This window comes from Hyaena hyaena, unplaced genomic scaffold (genome assembly GCF_003009895.1).
Source record: "Hyaena hyaena isolate Hyena2069 unplaced genomic scaffold, ASM300989v1 scaffold_276, whole genome shotgun sequence".
Lineage (NCBI taxonomy): Eukaryota > Metazoa > Chordata > Mammalia > Carnivora > Hyaenidae > Hyaena > Hyaena hyaena.
The window spans coordinates 749,850-776,508 of record NW_024080909.1 but is presented as its reverse complement, the minus strand read 5'-3'; the positions used below and the strand labels follow the sequence as shown (position 1 = coordinate 776,508).

General features: G+C 44.9%; 1 protein-coding gene across 4 annotated transcripts in view; it reads right to left on the bottom strand.

The window, feature by feature from the left end:
• The window catches only part of CELF2 (CUGBP Elav-like family member 2), a 308,661-nt gene that overhangs the window by 263,216 nt on the left and 18,786 nt on the right, over nucleotides 1–26,659 (bottom strand). The window lies entirely within an intron of this gene.

Here is a 26,659-nt window from a genome sequence, read left to right as displayed (position 1 = left end):
TAGAAAAAAGCAAGCAATGTGTTACTTGTTTCTTTGTAACAGGCTAACAAAAATGACTCTTTGGCTCAATGACCACAGAGCACGATGAGGAGTGAACACCTGAGATGGACCTGCTAAAATTAGTGAATCCAAATCCTACATGTTGTTAAGGAGAAACAGAATCCCAGGGTCAGAAAAGATGCCAAGCACTGTGTGAGTCTGACAGCCTAGCTCAGACCTGAGGATTAGGCTCAATCTAACAGTGGAATGAGATGGTCCTATTGGGGGTATGTTCAGACTTTGAGAAGGCTCAAAGAAGAATCTTTTACCAAAACTAAGAAATATAAACTCCAGGAGGAGGCCATCAAGACTCCCTCCAGCAGGTGTTGGAAGAGTGCCTGATGCACAGCAGACCCTTAAAATATTTGTGGAACGGACTCTGGAATGATGTTTACTATAGTTCAGTTGAGTGAGTGCAACTTCAACTGGATGAACACTATTTTCTATTTTGTTTTTTCAAATGTTTATTTTGAGAGAGAGAGAGAGAGAGCAAGCGAGCAAGAAGAGGGGAGGGGCAGAGAGAGAATCCCAAGCAGGCTCCACACCGTCAGCACAGAGAAGGATATGGGGCTTGAATTCACTAACATAATCATGACCTGAATTGAAATCCACAGTCGGACGCTTAATCGAGTGAGCCCTCTTCCCCCTGGCAGCGAACACCATTCTTTAGGAGCTATGTCGGCGTGCCCACACAGCAGGCAAAAGGCACAAATTCCACCCTCCTCCCCTCAAATAAAGATGTTCAGGCTCCACTTTCAGTAGGTCTGACTTAACAGGTTGGGGCAGGACCCGAGTGTCCGTATTTTTACAGAATCGCCCAGGAGATTCTAATGCATAGTGAAAAATAAAAACCACTGATTTACATACAACACTGAATTCTCAAACCTAAACATCTTAATATTATAACGTTTTATCTATATTGCCAAGCAAGAAGCATATTCCAAGGTCATTTCCCATCAAGTCAAGAAATGACCCTCATGTCTAGGATGCTTTAGCTGAAAATGTGTTTCCCAAATTACTCAAATAGAAATACTCGGCACAGAGCCTTATACACAGCGATGCTTTCAGAGAAAACCTGGTAAGTAAAAGCCTACAGTTTTCACTACTGGTGTATTATGTTTCTGGGCCGACATTTTATAGATAAATCCCCAAGTGATGTGGCAGCAGCCTGACCCCCTAAAACTAGTGTTTCTTGTTTAACAATTTCAAATCACTTCATCGATCCCCAAAGGGGAGCAGACGTCGAGAAGGCAGCCCCCTCCCCCTGCATGCAGTGTGTTCCTACCGGCAGTAGGTAAGTCTCAAAACACATCAAACAAGGAGAGCACTTGAACTCGGAGGGGTCGAGGAGAAAGTTAAAGGGGGTAGGTCTGAGGCTACGAATGCAGAGAACATTATGACATCAAGAAACTCTATCCTATAAAATACACCAGGGGCGCCTGGGTGGCTTAGTCGGTTAAGCATCCGACTTTCGCTCAGGTCACGATCTCGCAGTTCGTGGGTTCGAGCCCCGCGTCGGGCTCTGTGCTGACTGCCAGCTCGGAGCCTGGAGCCTGTTTCAGTCTGTGACTCCCTCTCTCTCTGACCCTCCCTTGCTCACGCGCTCTCTCTCTCTCTCTCTCTCTCTCCTAGAAATAAAGACATCAAAAAAAAATAAAATAAAATACACCAAATTATACTTTTCCTAGGGGCGTCTGGGTGGCTCGGTCAGTTAAGCATCTGACTTTGGCTCAGGTCATGATTTCACAGTTTGTGGGTTCGTTCCCCGCATTGAGCTCTGTGCTGACAGTTCAGAGCCTGGAGCCTGTTTCACATTTTTTGTCTCTCTTTCTCTGCTCTCCCCCTCCTCCACCCAACCCCTGCTCCTGCTCTCTCAAAAATAGACATTAAAAAAATAAGCATCAAATATTAAATAAATAAATCATACTTTTCCTGTAGTTATTTGACTGCAATGACCCAATCTGGCATGGGGACTGGTCACGCCTCAACGGTGTGAATGGTGCCAGCCCAGTTGGAAGTGGTTCCACGGGTGCCCTGTCCTGGCACAGCTGAGGTTCAGGGTCATTCTCGCAGGATCTAGAAGCTGAATCCAATTACAAGGTGCACCGGAAGAAAGTACCACGCCCTCGGGCACCTCCCAGACCACAGGGCTGCTCAGTGACTTGAGGAGACAAACTGCAATTTGACTCTTGAAACACCCCAGTGTCTTGGCCGGGTCCAGCTGGTCCACAGCCCCCTCCGCAGCCTGACTGCATCGTTCTGCTCTTCCTCTTCCATCTGGAGCACCAGCCTCTAACTCGGGGCCAAGACCAGGGGGTCAGAGAAGCTCTGCGAGGAAGAGAACCCAGGGTGGAGAGCTGCGGCCCAGTCAGCTGTCTTCCAGTTGCTACTCTGCCTAAGTCCCTGGAGCCTGAAGCTCGAGGTTCATCAGATGAAGTCACATCATGGAAAGACAAGGGTTCTAGGCTCTCACGGAAACCCTGCGAACGCTTGAGGGATTTCAGATAGTCGACAAGGTGGGTATGCGAGGCCCTGAGTTCCCTCAGGTGAGAGAACCACTCTGATTCCCTCCTAGCTCCCCTCCGGCCGAAGGAATTCCTCCCATTCTGTTCCCGCTCCCACTGCTGGCATCCTGGAGTGCGGGGCCATTGGCTTTGCTGCGACTGCACCAACCTTTCCTGCCTCCCGGCCTCTGTCCAAGGTTTCATGCCCTTGGTGTGCAGAAAAAACAGCGCTCACACAGGTGAAATAGAGACAACGGATCCCAAGTGGTCCTTCAAACCAGCTGAGCCTCGAGCAACACTCCCTAGTGAGCGCACCTGCCCTCCTTGTGACGCCAGGGTCTCCTCACCTGAGCACCTGCTTACGAAGGGCTCCTCACTTGCATTCCACTTTGTACCTAAATCCCCCCAAAGCCCACGAGTCAGGGCACATTTACGAAGCCCACTGTGAAGACAGCGACCAGCAGAGCCATCCCCAAACAGACATGAGACTCAAATCACTTTAAAAACTCAGGAATTGAGGATGTGACCACAGATTATTTTCGTGGCTCCTTAAAACTGCATCATCAAGGGGTGAAACCACGGACTTCAGCAGAGGAAGAGGAGGGCATCGGAGCACCTGTGTTCTAGGGGCTTCTCTGCCCACCCAGGCCCATGTGTCTGCAGGCTTGCTCCCATACCCCAAATATAGGGAGCAGGGCGTCACCCAACTGGCTCACAGGAGTGGCCGAAAAGTCATGCTTTATACTTTAATACAACACGTTAGCTCAGGTCACGGTCTTGCGGTTCACGCGTTTGAGCCCTGCATCGGGCTCTGTGCTGACAGCTTGGAGCCTGCTTAGGATTCTGTGTCTCCCTCTCTCGGCCCCTCCCCTGCTAGTTTGTTCTCTCTTTCTCTGTCAAAAATAAATAAAACATTAAAAAAGAAATTAAAAAAAACCCAAACTATCAAAGCCAGTAGAAATGAAGTAGAAAGGAAATACGATGTAACTCATTTCAAGGCGTCCTTTAAAAACTCATCAAAGAAACGTGGAAGAGAACAGTTGTAGCTGAATGAATACCACTTGCAGGATGAGGTGCAGACAGCCAATGGGTCTGTGTCATTTTTGCTCTTTTGCACTGCATTTAAATACTAAAGTCTAACAGGGTTGGTGGCGGTGGGAAATGCTGAAATCTCCCAGGGCCCCAGGGCAGGGCATTTAACATTAGATTTAGGTGGGTTTTTTCCTTCAAATAATATATTCTCATTTGGTTGGGAATGAAATCTTTTTTTTTCCATTTTGTGGAGACTCCTCCTTATTTCCAGGCAATCTGAGAGATAGGAAGGAGAAGAAATTTCCATTTAACATACGTCCTGCTAACAGTAAGACTTAAAATTGGTCTTGGGTTTTTGTTTTGTTTTTGTGGCCTTGCTTATAATTTTCTAATTATTCTCTGTGACGGACTGTTAGCACATTTCAGAATCTCGCTGGATGCACTATCTTCAAATGCATCACTCTGACCAGTTGGGGGGAAAGACTTGGGGAAGCAGGCTAAGGAGAAATCTTTTCTGGCTCCAGTGTCCCAAGTTAATATTCCAACAATCATCATCCCTAGTGAGGTCCTCACATTTCAAAAGCCCGCTTCAAGGACTTCACTGGGGATGGGGGGGGAAGGAATAACATTTCAATGGCTTGGAGTGTGTAATTAATGTTTGTATCCACAAAGGCCAGACATTTATGGATCAACACTTATCCGAATGAAGTCCTCCCCACAGGACCTGTCTGGGGCTTCTTTCGAAGAGCTCTGTGGTGAGTAGTTGTTTATCATGCCACGAACTTGTTTTTCCTTTTTGTTTTGTTTTCTCTATAGATGAACATTTAGCAAAATGAAAATTTCCTCCAGGTAATTACCTGGCTGGATTTCAAGGCATTCATTAACACTACGGCTCCTGCTGGTGAGGGGTTCCGCTCACTGGGGCACAAGAATCAGGGCAGCGGGTGTGGGAGCTGACTTGCTTGCCCACCCTGGGCGGGCAGCCCCCTCCCACACCCTCTCCGGGCTGGTGCGAGCTGCTTTCCAAGTCTGGGGCTCAGTAGCTCCGTGCCGTCTCACTAAAAGTCAGGTCTGGGGCCTCTTGTTCCTTCAGGGGCTGAGTCTGCTGCCTCTCGAGATGGAATTTTCATCAGGGCAGATGGCTTCCCTATTACCCAGATGGTTCCAGAGTCTATTGGCACAGCTGCCGGATCTTCCTAGCACGGCCTCCCTTGGGCGCGCTGTTCTGGACTCAGTTGAGAGCAGGTGACTGGATACACTCACTCAGCTGGTCCTGACACCCTCCCCCTCTGTGGGGTGGGGGGAAGGCTCCCTCCCCAGTGTGCCCTTAGGAGCTGGCCTTGGCCCTAGATTCTCCTCCTGAGAACCTCACCTTTCACTGTATATAAAATTCTCCTGGTCCTAAGAAATCTAGGGTTTTTTTTTGGGGGGGGGGAGTGGGGGTCTTAGCTTCCAGAGTTATTTCTAATGTCTATGCCTTTTCAGAATTCAAAAATTTTTATTCGCATTCCCTAAGTGATTGCGACGATTCACTTCTAGCACTGGCCCCTCCTCAGTGCCTTCTCCACCTCTTCTGAGAGTCATGGTCCACTGTTTTAATGAAGAGAAATCCTCCAACTCTGATCCCTCTTAGATGTTCTTTGAGGCTTCTATCAAAAAAAAAATAAATAAATAAATCCACACTCTTGGCAACTATTTCATTCTTATTCGTAAAATTTATAACCCTGGCCTCCCTTCCTTTCCAAGGCAGAGTCTCTCCCTTCCTGTGTAGGGTTTCCTCAGAGATCTAGATACATCCCCTCTCCCTTCCTCCCTCCTGCCCTCTCTCTCTCTCATTTTGCATCTTGAGTGCATATTCTTGAATTTATACTTATAATTGTATTTTACACTTTTATCTTATACAGAGATGGTCACAGTACTGAGAATCTTGTACAAGTTACCTGAGTGCAACCTACACAGTGTGCTATAGCCATGTATTCCTAGCGTGCATTAAAAAAAAAAAAAAAAAAAGGGGGCAGAAGAAGATCTGACCATTCATTCTGGCCATTCCTGTTTTACAAGAACAGCCAGTCCTCATTTATGGAATAACCCCAGAAATACCACGGAGTGTAAAAGGGCATACCCTCTATGCAGAATGAATTGCCTGCATGGTCTCCGTATGATTATGAACTACATTTTCAATAATTTTATAGGATAATGGAACATAAAATACCATGAGGTGCATATACTTCTACCTGCAACAACAAAAAAATCTCCTGTTTCCTTCAGAGATCTTTTATCTACATGGGAGCTCAGTATTCTCCATTTTCAATGGACAAACACACTCAAAGTGGCTCTGCTGAAAACAAACAAAAACTCTTTCTAAGTGCATTTCTTGGATTTAGGCCATTGTCACAAAATCACTACTCTTCTGTGTGGCTCCCCTGGCTGCCTTTAAAGCTTTGTTTTCAAATACAAAAGCAGATTTGAGCATTGCTCAGAGTGAGTGCTGTAGATGGGATTTAAATAATACAGCAGTTGGGGCTGAAAAGGAACCTTTAGAAATGTCTAGACAGGGGACAGACCAGATGGGGAGACTGAAGGCAGAAGAGCTTCACTTGCAAGAGCTTTCAAGATGGCGGCCAGCAGTGGCACTGGGTTTATGGAATAGGCTGCACTTTCTCATTGCTTTCAAGAGTTTGAGTGAGCAACTGAGATTAAACAGGTCATGTTTGCCAAAAAGACTGTTTTTCCTCTTCGGAATCCATTTTAGAGAGTATCAAGGTTAGAACAGGTCTTAAAAACCACTGAGGACCAGCACATCTTTCCCACTCACCCTCTTAGGGCATGAGGGCACCTTGATAGGAAGGAAATTTCTGAAACAAGGGAATACGTAAACTTATATTATCCATATCTCTCTTAAAACTATTTCTTTAAAAATTTTTTTTCAATATTTATTTCTGAGATTTAGACAGAGGGCAAGTAGAGATAGGCACACACACAGAATCCGAAGCAGGCTCCAGGCTCTGGGCTATCAGCACAGAGCTTGACTTGGGGCTTGAACCCATGAACCGTGGGATTATGACCTGAGCCAAAGTTGGACACTCAACCGACTGGGCCACCCAGGTGCCCTGTTAAAACTATTCCAAATAAAATGATTGTATTTTGTCAGGCCAATCATTCCCTTTATTGTTCTTTCAGTTATTCCAATCAGAAACTTGGTAGAATCAGGAATTTACAGTATGTATAACCTGCTCTGATTAAGATGAAATTGTGGTAGTAACTGTAGAATAAGAGTGGCTATCAATTGGACTTTAAAGACCTTCTACAAATGTACAGTAGACCTACTTGTTTTGTGTGACCGTGTGTACATCCATCACCTATATTTACCTAATGCTAGTAAAAGACACAGGGGAAAAAGACAGGTGAAGCATGAGTTAACATAACACATTTTTTACCCCAGTTTTTCTGGCCAACTATAAATTTGTATGAATGATATATTTGACACATGGAGTAAAGATTATGACCATTATGGTAATACCTACATTTCAGTCAATTTTCACCATCTACTATAGCTAGCTCATGGATATATGTCTCATAGAATAAGCTGAAAAAGGGACTTTATGGTCTTCCATTAATAGTACCTTAACTCTCTTGCTCAGACCTTCATTTGACCTTCACGTTTCACCTAGGCAGGGCCCATCCACAGACTCTTCCCTGGTCTGTTATAAAATAAGATCAGTAAGGGCAATGTAGTACATTTTTCATAAATCAAAAATTTTTAAGTTAAAAGACAGTCCTATTAATATTCACGGAGATAGTCTCCAGAAATTTAAAAATTATGATGAAAGCTGATGTCAGATTTTCTTCAATGTCCTTGATTTTCTTAAATCCTTGTCAAAATAAAATCTTAGTACCTTATACCTATCCCTCCTTTTAGGTGTAAGAGCCATGGCCCTAAACATCAACCACCTCTTCCTGATGACATGAGAATAACCATGGGATGGGAAAATAACCCAAAGGAAGATGAAAGATGAAATCGCTGGTGCAGGAGAGGCACAATGGAGTGAGGCATGGCTGGATCCCATGACCCCTGGTATACAAATATGCACCTTCATAGGCATGAGCAGGGCGCTCACTGTACGACGTGTGTGCAAGCTCTGTACTGTAAGTATATCATGTCCCTACTCCTCACAATCTGAGGATCTGAGCTCAAGAATCTGTTGCTTTCCAAAGATGTCAGCCATTATACATCAAAAGTAAATGTGGCTATGTCTAGGCAGGACTAAAATGAGATAGTTGTTTTTCAGTATTTCCCAAATGATCCAAATGTAGTTCCATTATTTATGATGGTATCGGGAATAACTATAAACAAACCTGCCTACAGCACATTCAGGATGAGCTTATACGGAGAAGAGCCAGCCTACATCTATGACTGCTCAAATAAATTAGTTCAGTCTCTTTTAAACGTGTTTCTTGGAACAAAAATAACAGAAATTTGTTGACAAAAGGAAAAAAGTATCCTTTAACCTACAAATGGAAGGAAGACAAAGAACAAGAGAGGTCTCCTCCTGAGCCACCCACAGCACACAGCTGAAACTGACTGGGAATGTCACTGGAAAATGAATAGTTTTCTTCCCTTGGGAGTCTCTCAGGTGTACCAGCAGACCAGCCACCATTTTCAAAGATGGATGATGCACTGTGAAGCCCTGAACCACACCAGCGCACCCATCTACTTAACTGAAGAGGCTCTGTTGAGGAAAAACTAATTAACTGTTGATCCCAGGAACAAAAGAATACTCCTGTGTGACATTTTGTTGGGAAATCGGCTATAGTAATAATAATAAATGTCCAAAGAATGTTACATAATTATAGTGTTTATGGTTAATCATTTAAAGGCATAGATGAATTGGATTCATTCTGGAGGACTCCTCTAACCTGTGAAAATACAACTTCCTACGTTATGACCTTGGTTTCAGAAATCTTTGAAGTAATGAACCCTCTACTACAAAATTATATTGAAAAGATTAAAAAGAATAACTCAGGCTTCAGGCAGAAGGAAAGTTAAGTAGCATAACACAGGATTTCACTCTGAGGACAGGAACGAGCTCTTAGGGGTTAGTATGGAGCAGTGTGTTAGTGAGAGAAAAATACTGGAATCTGACATCGACCTCTGCTACCTGACCTGAGGGCTGTGGCACCTGAACCCACTTACTTCACCTTCCTGGGCTACAGGCTTCCTCTGACTCCTACCGCAATAACAGGACCATCTAATTCACCAACGTGTTGTTTGGATCAGACAAGACACAGGTTGTTTAAGAGCTTTCTTTTGTGAAGGATTCTGCCCTGTGCCAGCGACGTTTATAAGGACCTAGAGAAGTGCCAACTAATGACAAGACAATTATGCTATCTAAAGGGAATTATATTTTATCTATCTGCAGTTTAGTTTTTCACTTTTAAATATGGCACTGCTTGGCTCTGAACAGGGTAAAGGTCCATTTGATAAAGCTATGGCATGGCACCCAAGGCCCCTGCAACAATGATCATCTTCTAAGCAAATGTGTATCAGTGCCTTCCAGTCTGGTGCTTTCTAAGGACAAACAACATACAGTGGTAATCATATAAAGAAACATCTATCTCTGTCTGGATCAAGAAAGGTCGGGTCACAGCAACTACAAACTAGACTCTCTGAACAAAATTTTGCAATGTCTCTGAACAAGGGCAATGTTCTCCATTGGTTCAAGTCTTCCCTCGGTTCCCCGAATGGTCCCTAGGCCCAACTTAAAGTCGAAAGTATTAGCAACAACAAATACACACAATACACACGAGAAATGAAATCTAAAAGTCTAGGAATCAGTTTGGGTCATTAAATTGCATAGCAATCCTATATAGTAAATAACAGGAAGATTAAAAAACTTTTTTTAGGTTTTTGGGGTGCCAGGGTGGGTCAGTTAAACGTCCAACTTCGGCTCAGGTCACGATCTCACGGTTCGTGAGATCGAGCCCCGCATTGGAATCTGCTCTGACAGCTCAGAGCCTGGAGCCTGCTTTGGATTCTGTGTCTCCCTCTTTCTCTTCCCCTCCCATGCTCTGTCAAAAATGAATAAACATAAGAAAAACTAAAAAAAAAAAAAAAAAGTTTTTTTATTGATTTTGAGATAGGGTAAAGCAGAAGAGGGGGAGAGAGAATCCCAGGCAAGCTCCACACCATCAGTGAGGAGCCCAATGTGGGGCTCGAGCTCACAAACTGTGAGATCATGACCTGAGCCGACACCAAGAGTTAGACGCTTAACCAGCTGAGCCACCCAGGTGTCCCTACAGGAAGATCTTTTACACGAAGCTTCAGCATTTCATCCTCAGCACAGCCTTCACCAGCTCCACCCTGAATTAAATCAAGTCCCTTGCTTATACATCTTAAACTAGTTCATAATTACGGATTTATGTCATTATCCGACAAGCATCTGTCTTCCTCTCCGATGTAAGCGCCACGAAGGCAGTCGTTTCTGTCCTGGAACCCTCCCCAGCCCTCGGCGCAACGCCTGTCCCCTAACAGGTGTTCAGTCTGCACTGAACCAATACATCAAATGCAGGATCTGACTGGGGGAGGCGCTGGGTCGTGTTTCATAAACATGCACTGCTTAGCTAGGTTATCATATTTTATTCTCAGCCAGCTGAGCTGCAGAGGCAAGCCCACAGGAATACGGGCTGGGCTACTGACCTGCCGGGCTTAAATATTTCCCATAAATAATAAATGGATAATTGTAACAGAACTGTGTGTTTCCGTTGTTTTCAGTATCTGAAATGTAAATTAGCATTCCACATGACAGGTGGCAGAAAGGAGGTTTTCAAGTTAGCATCTGTGTCATTCTACGGCCCCTATTCAACCCAGTACCCGTTCTCTCTCAAGAAGGACTAAAAGGCTAACCTTTTCAAGCAGAGCTACCTTTTAAAGAAAAACCAGAGACGAGAGATGATGGAAATGTAGCTCAGAGTCCTCTCCCAGCCCCCGGCACCTCATCCCTCGTAAGAATGCCCCTTGCCTAAAGAAGACAACGCCGGACCCCAGTGTACAGACCCCAATTGGCTTCCAAATGCTGAAAGCAGACCTGGTCTTGGGAAGAAGCAGGTGGGCTCAGTTGGGGGTGGATTCACTCCCCTTCTCTCATGAACAGGAGCTTTATGCAGAGGGAGCCAGGACACGGGCAAGGGGGTGGGCAAGTGAGAGACACGTTCACCTGGCTAGTGGGTGAAGGAGACAACAGGTAGTAAGAGACACCGACTGACGGGCTGCAGAGCTGTGCGCCAGAGGGAGACGTGCAACCACAGGTGTTCCCAGAAGAGACCTGCCCTGCCTCTACTCCGATGGCTTTAGCAGGACTGGTCAGGCCATGGGGGCATGGAAGGGACAGAGAGACCACATGGAAGAGACCACGTGGGTCAGGGAGAAGGGTCCCATGGCAGCGGACCCAGCCCAGCAGAACCAAGTCAGACCCACATCCCGGCTCAAGAACGGTCACGTTCTTATACTATAAATGCCCTCTACCTGCCTCAGTTTCCACCCTTGATTGTGTCCAAGCATCTCCTGCATGTCCCGGAAGTCTGTGAAACCCCCAAACCATCAAGGTGCCCCAACAACATGCTGTAATGCTTTTTAAGGAGTGCATTTTCTTTTGCCGTTCAAAAGAGATCGACACAGGTAGGATGTTTCCATGTACCTTATGCTGGATCTCTCTCTCTGGGAACTGCAGGGACAGAGTCCATCCAGGACACAGACAATGCTCTGTTCTCAAAGAGCCACATTTTCTGTTGCTCATTAACTCCTCCCAATGACACTGGGTTCTCTGCCCTTAGCAGGAGGCCAGCTGGGCAGCAAACCCGGAGGAAGCCGAGAACCGCAGGAGCCCGGCTGGGCTGCGGACCTCGATGTAACCACCCGGGAGCTATCCATCCCCATGGACCCCCAGCGTCCAACCCACAGGGGACACGTGGGACCAGCAACGTCCATCAAACCCATGAGGGGGCACGGGGATGGCACAGATCCAAGAGGAGCTGACCAGTGCTCTGTCCTGTCCTCCTTCCGGCATGTTCTGTTCCCAATACCCTGTTCTCCCCTCAGCTGTGACAGCGTCTGTGAAGGCTGTCCCACCAGCATCTCGTCTCCCTCCCCCTAACACCCGGCCTGCAAATGCAACCTGTTCACAGAGGGAAACCCGACCACCTGAAGGAGAGAGTCAAGACATTCCAACCTGCGGACTTTTGCATCCTAAGTACACTCTGGGCACAGCTGCCTCGGAGGAGGGGGCACAAACTTAGTGACGAAGCAAGCTGGTCTGGGACAGGAAAAAAGCAGGAAGACGTGAGAACTCAGGCAAAGGATGGAAGAGAAAAAATAAATCAAGCTGGAAGAAAAAAGGGAATGAACGGCAGTTCCTGAGTGGCTCAGGCTAAGGTAAAATCAAAGGTCCAGGCTGACAGTTTTGGGCATTTTTGTTTGATTTGGGGGTTTTCTGTTTGTTTTGGTGGTGCTGTTTTTCAGACTGTGGCTTCACCTCTTCCCATCTACTTCTGCCATAAAGCGATGAGCTACGAGCAGGGAATCCACACCCACATAGTCCTGCTGACACCAGAGGCTGAGCGAAGCCATGGTGGGATCCAGGCCACTTGAACACACTGTTATCTTCCCGTAATTAAAACACCGCTCAAAGTCAAGTTGCTGGGACTCTCAGTGCAGGCTCACATCTGCATCTGCAAGCCAACACTCAGGAAATTGGGGGGTTGGGGGGAGCACGCACAGAGATGTGCTTCCAAAAAAAATTAACAAGGCACACAAACGAGTGGAGCTATCAAAAACAAGGCCGATATCTGTTTTTTTTCCCCCAGCAAGGAAAAAGTAAAGACAGAACAGTCTGTTCAAGGTTACATAAGAACATGCAGAAAACAAGGAATGATGTCCTTCTTGCCAATGTTTCAGGGTAATAGGTTACACCCCAGATCCCACTCAATTCTGTACTCACTTTGCAGCTCTTCTAGCTTCCGATACATGAAGGCAGTGTGCAGAGACCAAGAGGGCTGTAAAATCCCTAATTTCAGTTTTCACGACAATTTCAATGATGCCATGATCCTGGTCATTCATTTAAATTAGATACTCTGCGCTCAGAACATTTATGTGCAATGCATTCACCGTGTGTGCATTTTGAAGTTTTTAACCAACTAATTCAGATACCTACACTGGTAATTAGAGTCAGTGAATAAGAACCAGATTGGCTGAAACAGAAAATGACAGTCCTCTGTAATATATCACGTTAAAAAGTATGGATTGCCCCTCGAGAAGAGGGAAGAAGACTGTGTTCTTAAATTCTATCTTTCGATGTTTTATGGATGTGTTTTCACAGCTTGGCCGATCTTAACGAGTATACTCGTTGCTGTGAGGGGGTGGGGATGGGTGGGTGATGTAACTCCTTCCAGATGCCATTATGCTTCTCGCTGGGGGTGGAGGTGGGGATGACAGGAAACCGGGACTAGGGAACATTGCAACATCCGCCATCACAAACGAATGCCTTGAAACGCAGTTAAGTTGCACAGAGTTAACTGATGATGCCTGGAGTCCAGAAAGCCAACCATCTCTTTATAAAGGACATGTTTGGTTTCATCCTGTGCCACATTTACATGCGTACTATGAAATGGCTAAAAATGGATAACCTGCTCATTGCCAATTCTAAAACAGCAGCAGTTGCCCCCATGCAAAGGGGGGAAAAAGTCAACTTTGCTTTATTCGGTAGTGCTAATAACCTGCAGCTAGAGAACTCCACTCTTTCCTCTGACAGTGCCTCAGAGATTAATAGCCTCCCCAGTTCAAACTAGACTTCCCTGGTGTTTTCTAGTGACTGAGAAAAGCAACATGACACACAGAGTGTTGTTAACTGGAATATGGCCTGGGGGAAGGGGGCACAGGAAAAACCAGGAACTTGAAAGAGTATGAACTAGCAAGCAATAATTCTGACATCTGGATATGTGGCTTCATGGGCTTGTTTAAATTATGAATGACTGACTTCAAATGAATATTAACTTGAATTTTCCATAAATTTGGAAGTTGACATCCCAGAGAGGGTAAAAAAAAAAAAAACCAGACTCGTGACCTTTCTGCAGTATTTCACCCTAGAAGTAATTGAGCCACAGAATGCCAAGTGCATTAGGTTGTGAAATTTTGTCCATATATCAATAATACAGAATGAAAATTTCTATATTCCAGAAAAACTTCACCAGAATCCAGCATTCATTACAGGCACCGAGGCCTTGGGTAGCGACAGAATTATTGGCAGAGTAGTGTCTTTAGTATCATAAATTTTCTAAAAAGCATTAAATGTTTGCCTGCTTTGGAAATGGAACCCAAATTGTGTCTGTCGTATCTGACTGCACAGAAAAGAGCAGCTTTCTATATCCGCAATCTCTGAGGCTTCTTTAGGAATCAGAGATGATGATACCATCAAGGATTTTCATACGGTTTCCCAAGTTATGCTCTGTGGAGATACCAGAAGATGCTTCACCAAAAGTTTCCAGGACCACCGACAGTCTAGAAACACCCCTCTTCGATGTTCACATGGCTAAGAGCCATGTTAAACATTCTGACAGTCCTGAATCAAAGAATTAGAGACACTTTAAGCCTGCATTTGTAAGCTTGCTTCCTTTTTTGCTCCAGAATCCTTTTCATTCAGCCAACACCCTCCTGGTGTTCCATGGAACCCACTTTGAGAAACGCTAATCTAAAACCACCTCAGGTGTTGGCTGAGAGCAAAGAGTGAAAGTCAGACTGAGAGACTCCGTAGAAAACATATTTAAAGGTCTTCAATATCTTTGCACAGAAGGCTCCCTTCCCAGGGGTCACGGGAAACTGAAACTCAGTGGTTTTTTCCTTTCTGTTTGAAGGAAGGAAAATATCACTTTCCTCCGTAATTTGATGGTCAAATAGGAAGTTTAAAGGATGTGCAAAACAACCACCACCCCCTAAATTCTTTTCTGGTGAAGATATATCCAAGTGCTCACAACTCAGGAAAACAGGAGGAAATAAACAACGAACTTGGGAATACAATAATTCCAAACAATCCTTCCTCTCCAAGTCTGATTTTTTTTTTTATCATTTCTCTATAAACCTTTTCCTTCTCCCCAGTGATTCAATCAAATGTTAGCTCAGTAGACGCAATTTCAAATTTAAAATTTTAGAAAATGCAGCAGCAACAAGCCAAAAGCTTCAGCTTTATGCTAATGGGGTGGAGACACAGAGTGAAAGGAGATTAATGACAAGCGGCTTGGAAAAAACTCTTTGGGAGGTAGGTACGAAGATTCTCATTCACGTATTAGTCCTGAGGGTTCTGTGGGCTATTATTAGCGTTCTCTGTAAAATGAGTCAAGAAAAGAAAGGGTAAATGAGGAGAACCTTAGAGAAAATGAAAATGATAGCACATCAGGGACACAGAAGCCATGAAAATTAGCACTGAGCCCACATGCCCAGGACATAAAAGAAATCAGGACGGCCTTAATGAGAATCAGTCAGTGCACTTAATGAGAACCTTAATATACTTTATCTTCCTTTTATATTTCATTTTGGTGTCATCAGATGCAGCGAACCGACAAGTATTTATTGAGTGCATACTCAGTGGCCGACCCCAGGGCCCGGCGCTCTAGGGAGGCCTCCAGTGGCTTGTGGTGTCTGATTTCCTGACCAGCAGCAGGAGGACCCCCTGGGAGCTCCCCAGAAATGCAAATTCTCAGCCCTGCTGGGGGCCCACTGACCCAGAGAGTCTGGGCACGGGCCCTGGCACTCAGCGCTTTCCACACGTGTGGTTTGATGCTGGTGTGCAGTGATGCTTGGGAACCGCTGGCCTACAATGTGGTGGGGGACACAGGAACCCCTTCAACAGGAGCAAGTGACAAAATGGAGCTGAAAAATTCAGACCGCTTGGTCTCACTCGAGGAACGGGCTCCTCGGGAGCAAGCCGGTTCCTTTAAAGACAAACCCAAGGCATTTTAAATTCTATTCTTGTTCTCTCCCCACCACCCCTAGAAGCTAAGGCAAAAAGAGAAGATCGTGGACTCTCATTACAACTAAATGAACACACAAGCTAATGGGTATCCCGAGCGACTCGGCCAGATGTGGCACTACAAAAACATCAATTTCTATTCTTTAAATAGGCTATAAACATATATGGTACCTTAAGGGGGTCTCTATCTGCGTTATATTTGTTATTTGCAATGAGTGGAATGAGATACAGTTCTCTGTTCTGGGGGAATACATTTGCATTTTATTACCCTATTTAAAGCCTTTTTACTACTCTTTACCTGACAGCCACTGTAACATCCCTTTGGTCAAGAATATTTCTTCAGACTGTGCAAATGTTGTCAGATAATAATAGCGATAATTGCAGTTAACATTTATTGAGCATTTTATTATGTGCCACGTACCTGATATACATCACCTCCTAGAATGTGCAAACTCACAAGTTAGCTGTGATTCATCCCATTGTACAGGTGAGGACACTGAAGCTTGCAGAGATGAAGTCTCACTGGTACGTGGTGCCCTCAAGAGTGAGGTTAAGGTTCAAGTTCGGGTGAACCAGACTCTAGAGAGCAAGTCCTTAACCACTGCATCATATTCGCCTGAATTAGTTAGTGTACTGGAAGGCACTGGGACATCAGCTTCACCAAAGTTAATATTAGCCTCACTTATTTTTGGCAACTGCATGAAATGGAATAAACAGACAAGAGGAAGCCTGGAAGGTACCTGAACAATCTGGAATCGTAGGTAATAATGCACAGCACCACAAGAAGACTAAAACTGATATACAAAAATATATGGACATGTTCTGTCAATATCCCTTTTGGTATTACGGTATCTCAGGACCACAATTAGGTAAGATTCCCAACAGCAGATTCTTTTCCTTGGATATTTATTATAAAACTATTAGAACTCTATGTGTATATAAGTGAGGTCCTTATTAGTAGAACCACAGTAATAAGATATTACTACAATATTATATCCTAGGGTATTATAATACAAGGCTATTATCACGTACTTGGCTAATAGGGTCCATACTGTTATAATGTATTAAAGCCACATTGAGTCATAAAAATGACAATAATATAATCATAATCTTTGGTACTTGGGGGGAAAAACATTTTTCTGAGGAGGCCTCCAGAGCACCTGGCTAGCATTACTGAAAATGTGTTCATGAAGAAACTGTGCTGTAGAAAAGGTTTACGCAAACTTACGCATAAATGCTTGGAAATCTTTTGCAAAATGTAGGAAGGATTAAAAGCTCATCCAATATAGGCTGACAGCTAAAAAGATCAGAGTGATGTCAAGAAGAAAATAACCAGCTCGCAGCACAGTAATTTATTGAGGGCCTTGCCTGTGCTGAGTACTGTCGGGCGAGAGCAGACAGTGGGGCCCTCTGCCGCGTGGGGGACGTACATCGTGGAGGGCAAGGCAGAAAATGGACAAATAAACAAATATACACTGTTGGGTCAAACAGCGAGAAGTGCCATTCAGGGCAATGAAGGAGGGTAAGAGGAAAGGAATGGGGCTGCTATTTTTGACAGTGGGGGTCAGGGACGGTCTTCCAATGAGGTGACATTCAGGCAGGCACTTAAAGGAAGTGAGAAAACAAGCTGGCGCAAAGCGTCTGGGGGAAGGGGTGCAGGGCACCTAAGAGAGGATAGAGAAGGCAGGACTGGGAGCAGTGGACAGTCAGGGGCCTCAGGATTGTTTAAGGACACTGGATTTCTTGGTAGGTGTGAAGGGAAGCCACTGGGCAGGCGTCTGGCATGATCCACATTCCCATGAAAGACCACATCCTGGGGAGACGGCTGTGGCTGGCGTGCGGCTGAGAGCAGAGGGGCCTGAACGACGGTGTGGTGGGCATGGAGCCCACGGGATGTCCCCATGAGCTACATGAGGAGAATGAGAGAAACTGACGAGCTGAAGGCTCTGCCCCGGGGGGCTGGGTACCCGTAATTAGGGGGATGGGGACGGCAGTGGGGAGGGGATCAAGAGTTTGCTCTGGGACAAGTCTGAGATGCCGGAGACACATCCAAGTGGGGACAGAGGAGGAGGCGGCTGGCTACTGAAGCTGCTCTGGGAGAGAAGGCTGAGTTAGAGACACAACGGAGGCCATCACGGAGAATGGGGACACCAGCCACCTATTCTCATGATGGGCCAATATAAACCGGTGATTCCAGAACGATTACTCTTTCATGTGTTTCCGCACACAGTTCTCCTTAAGGCAGTGTGGCAGAGAGAATGGTGGGTATAGCCAGAGACACACGTTCTAGCCCTGGCCCTGCCCGGGACACTCGGGTTTACCTTCCGTACCCTACCCTTCTTGTCTACAAAACAAACGCGACGAGGAAAGACACTGACAGACGGTGACCAGCGTTGGTGACGACGTGGAGAACCCAGAGGCTCATTCCATCCTGCTGGTGGGAATGCCAGATGGTGTGCTCACTGTGGGGAACAGCTCAGCGGCTCCCCCAAAAGTTAACCACTGATTTATGGCAGTGCCCATCAGCCGCCTTCCTGAGCATGAACCTAACCAGGAATACGTCCACACCAACACTTGTGTGGGGATGTTCGTGGCGGCATTAGCCTAACAGCCCAAACCACCTAAAACGCCCATCTGCCGGTGGCGATCAGGTGGGGTCCATCCAGACAGTGGAGGAATGCTCAGCCATCAAGAGCAATAGTGCAGTGACCCTTGGAAACAGCACGCCAGGCACGAAAGTCCACGTATGGGAGGGCTGTGTTTACATGGATATATTCAGAACTGGCAGATCCACAGATACAGACAGTGGGCAGTGGCTGCCTAGGGGAAAGGCAGGGGGCTGTAGGGCGGGGCGATGAGAGGGTCATCCAGGGCTTCCTTTGGGGGGTGGGATGATCAAAGTATTCTGAGTCCACTTTTGGGGTGATGACGGCTGCACAGCTTTGCCAACATACTCAAACCACTGCACACTTTAGCAGGGTGGCTCCTACGGTATGTGAATTGTATCTCAAATAAAACCACCAAACATGCTAGAAAAATATGAGGGGGGAGAAAAGATTCCTCCGGTTTCTCAGAGGAAAAGAAAAGGGAAGCAGGCTGAAATGTACTGTGGAAAGAACCTCAGCATGAAGTTGAGAGGGATGACAAAGTCACTTGTGAGCTGAGATGTCTGTGACCCCTGCCAACGCTGTGCCCAGGTCCCCCTCAACCACCACCCTGGCCTCCAAGCAACTCGAACCTTTGAGCACCTGGTGTCAAGTCACGTAACTTTGAGCAAAGTTGTCAGGTTTTAAAAATCTCTGAATTTAACAGAGGGTCTACTATGGAATGCTAACAGCAAAATGAACAGAAAAGGGGTAAATATAAAATCTCCTTTCTTTCCCCCCAAAACAGAAAACCAACTTCTTGGTAATTTCCTGATGTATCAATCCAGTGCTAAGCCCCCAGCTTTCCTCTTCTGCTATGAATAAATTCTAATCAGGCAAATACAGTTCATCACCAACATTCCAGACTATCCTGATTCTAACCATTGCTAACCATGTACCCACAACTGTGTCTTAATGATTAGATCATGACATAATTTTAGTAAAATCCATGTACAGGGTAATGAGACTAATCTCATCAAGACAATTCTAGGTATGAACCAAAGACATGAAAATCCAAGTAATCCTAACAGAACTCTTTTCATGTATACTAACAGGACTGTGAATGTCCACACAGATCAGCTTCCACACTTTAAAATCTCTAAAATCTATTCAATTCCAAAGGGATTACTGTAATGTCCTGATGGAAGAGGTACAAAGATCCTACTGGGTAAACATCATGGAAAAGGGCCCAGGGAGATCTTTTTGCACAAAGTAATCTAAAAAGAGAAAAATAAAGTCTGGAAAACCCAGACGGATAAGTCTGTGTAACTTGATTGAGCAAAAGAAACTGAACATGTGTGGAACTAATAGGATTTATTTATTTATTTATTTATTTTTACAAATAGTTTATTGTCAAATTAGTTTCCACATAACACTCAGTGCTCATCCCCAAAGTGCCCTCCTCCATGCCCATCCCTCCTCCCCCCCACATCCATCAGTCCTCAGTTTTTGTCAGCATTCAAGAGTCTCTCATGGTTTGCCTCGCTCCTTTTCCCCCACCATTTCCGCCCTTCTTCTCCCCCTTGTTCCTCCGTCAAGTTCCTCCTAATCCTCCTATACGTGCAAACATATGATATTTGTCCTTCTCTGCCTGACTTATTTCGCTCAGCATAACACCCTCAAGGTCCATCCATGTTGCTACACATGGCCAGATTTCATTGTTTCTCATTGCCATGTAGTATTCCATGGTATAGATAAACCACATCTTCTTGATCCATTCATCTGTTGATGGACACTTAGGCTCTTTCCATGTTTTAGCTATTGTGGAGAGTGCTGCTATGAACATTGGGGTACATGTGCTCCTATGCCTCAGCATTTCTGTATCCCTTGGGTAAATTCCTAGCAGTGCTATTGCTGGCTCATAGGGGAGTTCTATTGTTAGTTTCCTGAGGAACCTCCACACTGTTTTCCAGAGGGGCTGTACCAGTTTACATTCCCACCAACAGTGTAGGAGGGTGCCCGTTTCTCCACATCCTCGCCAGCATCTAGAGTTCTCTGATTTGCTCATTTTAGCCACTCTGACTGGTGTGAGGTGGTATCTCAGTGTGGTTTTGATGTGTATTTCCCTGATGAGGAGGGATGCTGAGCATCGTTTCATGTGTCTGTTGGCCATCTGGATGTCCTCTTTGGATAAGTGTCTGTTCATGTTTTCTGCCCATTTCTTCACTGGGTTGTTTGTTTTTCGGGCGTGTAGTTTGGTGACTTCCTTATAGATTCAGAAATAGGATTTATTAATTATTCTTATTTGAAAGAGAGAGAGACAGCGCAAGCATGCAAAAGCAGGGGAGAAAGGCAGAGAGAGAGAGTCCAAAGCAGGCTCCATGCTCATTGTGGAATCCTATGTAGAACTCGATCCCATGACTTGGGGATCATGACCTGAGCCCAAATGAAGAGTCAGACACTCAACCAACAGAGCCACCCAGGTGCTCTGGAGTTATTTTTTTAATATGAAACCTTATACTTGATACCAACTACATCTGCAATTTTAATGCTATTTTCTCATGAAATGAGACGATTTGGGAACTTCCTCTGGTATGGCTGCCCAAGTGCTCCTGCTCGATGCTTTAAAGGGAATCCCAAAGAATGTGTGTTTATGCTCATAGTTCGTGGGTTCTGCTGTTACACCATTCACCTTCCCAGCTCTGTCCTACTTAAGAGTGAAGACTGTGGTTCCTCTCTCTCTCCTCTGGGGTCTGCTGCTATGTCTTATAATATCCACTACCTGTTTTGGGTGGAGTATGTATGTCCCCTCTCCAAATTCCCATGCTGAAGCCCTAGCTGTCAAAATGATGATAGCTGGAGGCAGGTTTTCAGGAGGTCATTGGGTTGAGATGAGGTCATAAGGGTGGGGCTCCTCTGATGGGGATTAGTGCCTTTCTAAGAAGAGGAAGAGACCAGAGCCTCACTCTTCCGTCACGTGGTGACACAGCAAGAGGTGGCCATCTACAAGTAAGAAGGGGGGGCTTCACCAGACACCAGCTCTGTCGGCACCTTGATGTTGGACTTCCCAGTCTCCATAGTGTGAGAAACAGATGTTGTGTCTGCCCTGTCTGTGGGAAATCATTACAGCTCCCCTGACTCCAACTGAGTAGGACCCCATTAGTGGCAGGAGGCCAGAAGAGCATCCATTAACACAATTTGTCACTGAGATGGAGCTGGAGAGCAGGCATACCACAGCTGGATCACAGAAGGGTCTGAAAGGTAGAAGGTGAAATGGCTAGAAGAGAGTTCATCAAAGAGGAGGCCAGTAAACAATTCTCTTTTCTGTGAATGGGGACACAGCTTTGAGGACGCAGGGTTCCCCCCGCACCTAAAATAGTCTTGGGCAGAGAAGCAAGTATTTAATAAATATTTGCTGAACCAAGAAACACAACTAAGATCATTATACAGGAAAAAAGGTAGAGACCAACCAGACAAGAATGACAAATAATGGAAATGAAATAAATTACTACATAGGAAATACAGGGTAAAACAGAGTTTTCCTGGCGGCTGGCTCAGGAAAAATTATAAAATTCCATCAAATTATACCTTCAAAGTTTCCATAACCCATTTTCCCTTGTATTCTATGATGCAATTTATTATATGTGAAAATGTTACAGCAGATTAATGTCTTATCAAGTACTACACAGAAGTCGGTGTGTTTATAGAACAGACAGCCTATTTTAGATCTTCTCCAAAACAGTGTCTCAGTCTTGTGAGTGCTTGTTCTGTATTATCTCCATGTTCTTGGAGGCAATTCACACAGGCAACACCGTAAAGATGTGGCCGGATACACGAATGCCACTATTTCCTTCTGTCCTGCCCAGGGGTGGGCTTTTACTTCCTCCTGTGCCGGCTTCTCTTATGATCACGTGGTCCCATTGTCAATGACATGAAAATTATGAAGTTTTTCTAAGTCTGCCACTTTCTGGCACCTGGGTGGCTCAGTTGGTTGAGCGTCCAACTTCAGCTCAGGTCGTGATTTCATGGTTCATGAGTTCGAGCCCCCATGTCGGGTTCTGTGCTGACAGCTCAGAGCCTGGAGCCTGCTTTGGATTCTGTGTCTCCCTCTCTCTCTACCCCTTCTCTGCTCACAGTCTCTCTCTCTCTCTAAAAATAAACAAACATTAAAAAAATTTAAATCTGCCACTTTCCTAAGAGACCTTGAACTCTGAAGATGGGAAATCTTCAATTAAAACTACATAATAGGCCAAATACATGCCACCCACACATTCTGTTCTTCATCCCTAAAACAGTTCTGAAATCCTTTCAGAAGTGACACAGTAATGGTAGCTTGATGGAAGAGTAACAGAGAAAATAATCCTTCTGTCTCCCCGCCTCAGCCACTCGACATATATCACACGTCCCAAAGCCACTAGGAATTAAAAAGTATATCTGCATACTTGAATTGCCTTGGGCCCAGGGTCTCCTTCAGGAGCACTGGCATAAAAGTGTAAATTGTAATAGATATATAATTATTCCTCATTTTATAATGAAACCAGCCTGCAAAACTGATACGTGCAAGTTCTCACTTCAGTGATGGAAGTTATGAAGCACATTGAACATTCATCTTCCATTGAGTGGCTTTAAATAAAGCTTCAAAAATTAACCTGTGACTCAAATTTCTTCTTTAATAACGTGCACTGAGGTGTTCATAAAGCTTAGGCGAGGAACAAAATGTGTATGTGGGCAAATACGGAATAAACAAAGTCCTGTCTCTTGGGGTACATAGTTAAGCCCACAGCCTAGGCCCTCAGGTGGCATGCTGGGGCACTGACGGAGCTCCCGATGACCAGAATGCTCCCCGTCCTCAGAGCTGGAACGCAGACACCTCAGGAAGGGCTGGGGTTTGGTCCGATGACACACTCTTTCTCTTTACTTCCTACTTCCTGGCATGTGGTAGGTGCTCCATGAACATGTGCTGAGTTCATTTCAATACTCAACACTGGAGTTCTCGACTTTTCTTCGGTTTTCTTTTGATCTGCCGTGCTTACACCTGCTCTGTGCCACACAGAGCACTAGGTGCTGTGGTCAGAAAGCTCACTTCATCTTGGTTTCTGCGCCCAGAGTCCTGCAATCTAACGGGAGAGCCTGACCAGGACCCAAGATGCTGCAGGGCCACGGGAAATGCTGTGGTTTACCCGGGTGTTGGCTGCAGGTGGGGGCATGGGGAATTAAGAGGCAATGCAGCTGGCTTCCTACAGAAGGGCCCACCAACACCTCCCCCCCCCCCAGTTCAAAGATTTTGTAAAGGCTTCCATTTTTAATTCCAAAATCATGTTTAATAAGAAAGTTTCATTACTGCCAGAAATGTTTTAATAAAAGTGAACCCGACCAGTATCATTTAAAATAATTATTATGATTTCAAGCTCATATATGGGGTTCCAAATATTAAAATGGTTTTACATGGGATATTTATACAAAGTTTATAGTACATTTTAAAACCGTAATCCTTAAGGAAGAGTGTTTCATCCTCCCTCCATTTGTAATTTATGTAGGATACATAAATTTATAGATGTCATATGTGCGATATCAGTGCTACAATCAGTTCTGCTCCAGAATGCATTTTTATTTTTTTTTTAAATATTTTTTATTTATTTATAGGAGAGAGAGAGAGAGAGACAGTGTGATCAGGGGAGGGTCAGAGAGAGAGGGAGACACAGACTCTGAAATAGGCTCCAGGCTCTGAGCTGGCAGTCAGCACAGAGCCCGACGCGGGGCTCGAACCCACGAACCGCGAGATCATGACCTAAGCAAAAGTCGGACGCTTAACCGGCTAAGCCACCCAGACGCCCCCAGGATGCATTTTTAGAGCTGTGTAGTGAATATTAGATTGACCACAGAAATCCTGTCAGAATTCTCACTGTCCTGGCACCGTAACTACTACTCTTCTGATGCACTTGGTAGAAGACTGTATTCTCTAATAGGGCTGTCTTCACACCTTGCCTAAGGGGTCAGCCATCCTGTGTTAATAAGTTAATAAACACTACCATTGGAAAGAGTCTTCCATTTCACACACCACACACTCCACCAGCATGCATTGGTGATGTGACACTGAAAACCATCTCTGATGCCTTCTCTCCAAGAAGAGGGTCATTCTCTTAAGAATGTAGCTGAGAAAGAAGGAACTTACTTAAACATCATAAGAGCCATCTATGAGAAGCCTTCAGCTAACATCATCCTCAACGGGGAAAAACTGAGAGCTTTCCCCCTGAGATCAGGAACACGACAGGGATGTCCACTTTCACCACTGTTGTTTAACATAGTGCTGGAAGTCCTAGCATCAGCCATCAGACAACAAAAGGAAATAAAGGGCATCAGAACTGGCAAAGAGGAAGCCAAACTATCACTTTTTGCAGATGACAGGATACTCTACATAGAAAACCCAACAGACTCCACCAGAAGCCTACTGGAACTGATCCAAGAATTTAGCCAAGTTGCAGGGTACAAAATCAACGTACAGAAATCGGTTGCATTTTTATACACCAACAATGAAGCAACAGAAAGAGAAATCAAGAAGCTGATCCCATTCACAATTGCACAAAAAAACCATAAAATACCTAGGAATAAACCTAACCAAGGATACAAAAGATCTGTATGATGAAAACTACAGAAGACTTATGAAGGAAATTGAAGAAGACACAAATAAATGGAAAAACATCCCATGCTCATGGATAGGAAGAATAAATATAGTTAAGATGTCATTACTACCCAAAGCTATCTACACATTCAACGCAATTCCAATCAAAATTGCACCAGCATACTTCTCAAAGTTAGAGCAAACTATCCTAAAATTTGTATGGAACCACAAAAGACCCCGAATAGCCAAAGTAATACTGAAAAATAAAACCAAAACGGAAGGTATCACCATCCCAGACTTTAACCTCTACTACAAAGCTGTCACCATCAAGACAGTATGGTATTGGCACAAAGACACATAGACCAATGGAACAGAATTGAGAACTCAGAAGTGGACCCAAAAGTATACAGCCAACTGATATTTAACAAAGCAGGAAAGAATATCCAATGGAAAAAAGACAGCCTCTTTAACAGATGGTGTTGGGAGAACTGGACAGCAACATGCAGAAGAATGAAACTAGATCAATTTCTCACACCATGCACAAAAATAAACTCAAAATGGATAAAGGACCTGAATGTGAGACAGGAAACATCAAAACCCTAGAAGAGAAAGCAGGAAACAACCTCTTCGACCTCCACCGCAGCAACCTCTTACTTGACACATCCCCCAAAGCAAAGGAATCAAGAGCAAAAATAAACGATTGGGACCTCATCAAGATGAAAAGCTTCTGCACGGCAAAGGAAACAACCCACAAAACTAATAGGCAACCAACGGAATGGGAAAAGATAGTTGCAAATGACATATCAGATAAAGGGTTGATATCCAAAATCTATAAGGAACTCACCAAACTCCACACCTGAAAAACAAACAACCTAGTAAAGAAATGGGCAGGAGAAAGAAACAGACACTTCTCCAAAGAGGACATCCAGATGGCCAACAAACATATGAAACGATGCTCAGCATCCCTCCTCATCAGGGAACTACAAATCAAAACGACACTGAGATACCACCTCACACCAGTCAGAGTGGCTAAAATGAGCAAATCAGAGAACACGAGATGCTGGCAAGGATGTGGAGAAATGGGCACCCTCTTACACTGTTGGTGGGAATGTAAGCTGGTGCAGCCCCTCTGGAAAACAGTATGGAGGTTCCTCAAAAAATTAACAACAGAACTCCCCTATGAGCCAGCAATAGCACTGCTAGGAATTTACCCAAGGGATACAGAAATGCTGAGGCATAGGAGCACATGTACCCCAATGTTCATAGCAGCACTCTCCACAATAGCCAAAACATGGAAAGAGCCTAAGTGTCCATCAACGGACGAATAGATCAAGAAGATGTGGTTTATCTGTACCATGGAATACTACATGGCAATGAGAAACAATGAAATCTGGCCATGTGTAGCAACATGGATGGACCTTGAGGGTCTTATGCTGAGTGAAATAAGTCGGGCAGAGAAGGAAAAATATCATATGTTTGCATGTATAGGAGGATTAGGAGGAACTTAACAGAGGACCAAGGGGGAGAAGAAGGGGGGAAATGGTGGGGGAGAGGGAGGGAGGCAAACCATGAGAGACTCTTGAATGCTGACAAAAACTGAGAACTGATGGATGTAGGGGGGGGAGGGGGGAGGGGCATGGAGGAGGGCACTCGTGGGGATGAGCACTGGGTATTATGTGGAAACTAATTTGACAATAAACTATTTGTAAAAAAAAAAAAAAAAAAAAAAAAAGAATGTAGCTGAGAGGCAGGGCACCTGGGTCACTGAGTCAGTTAAGCATCAGACTTTGGCTCACATCATGATCTCTAGGTTTGCCAAGTTCAAGCCCTGAATCAGGCTCTGTGCTGACAGCTCAGAGCCTGGAT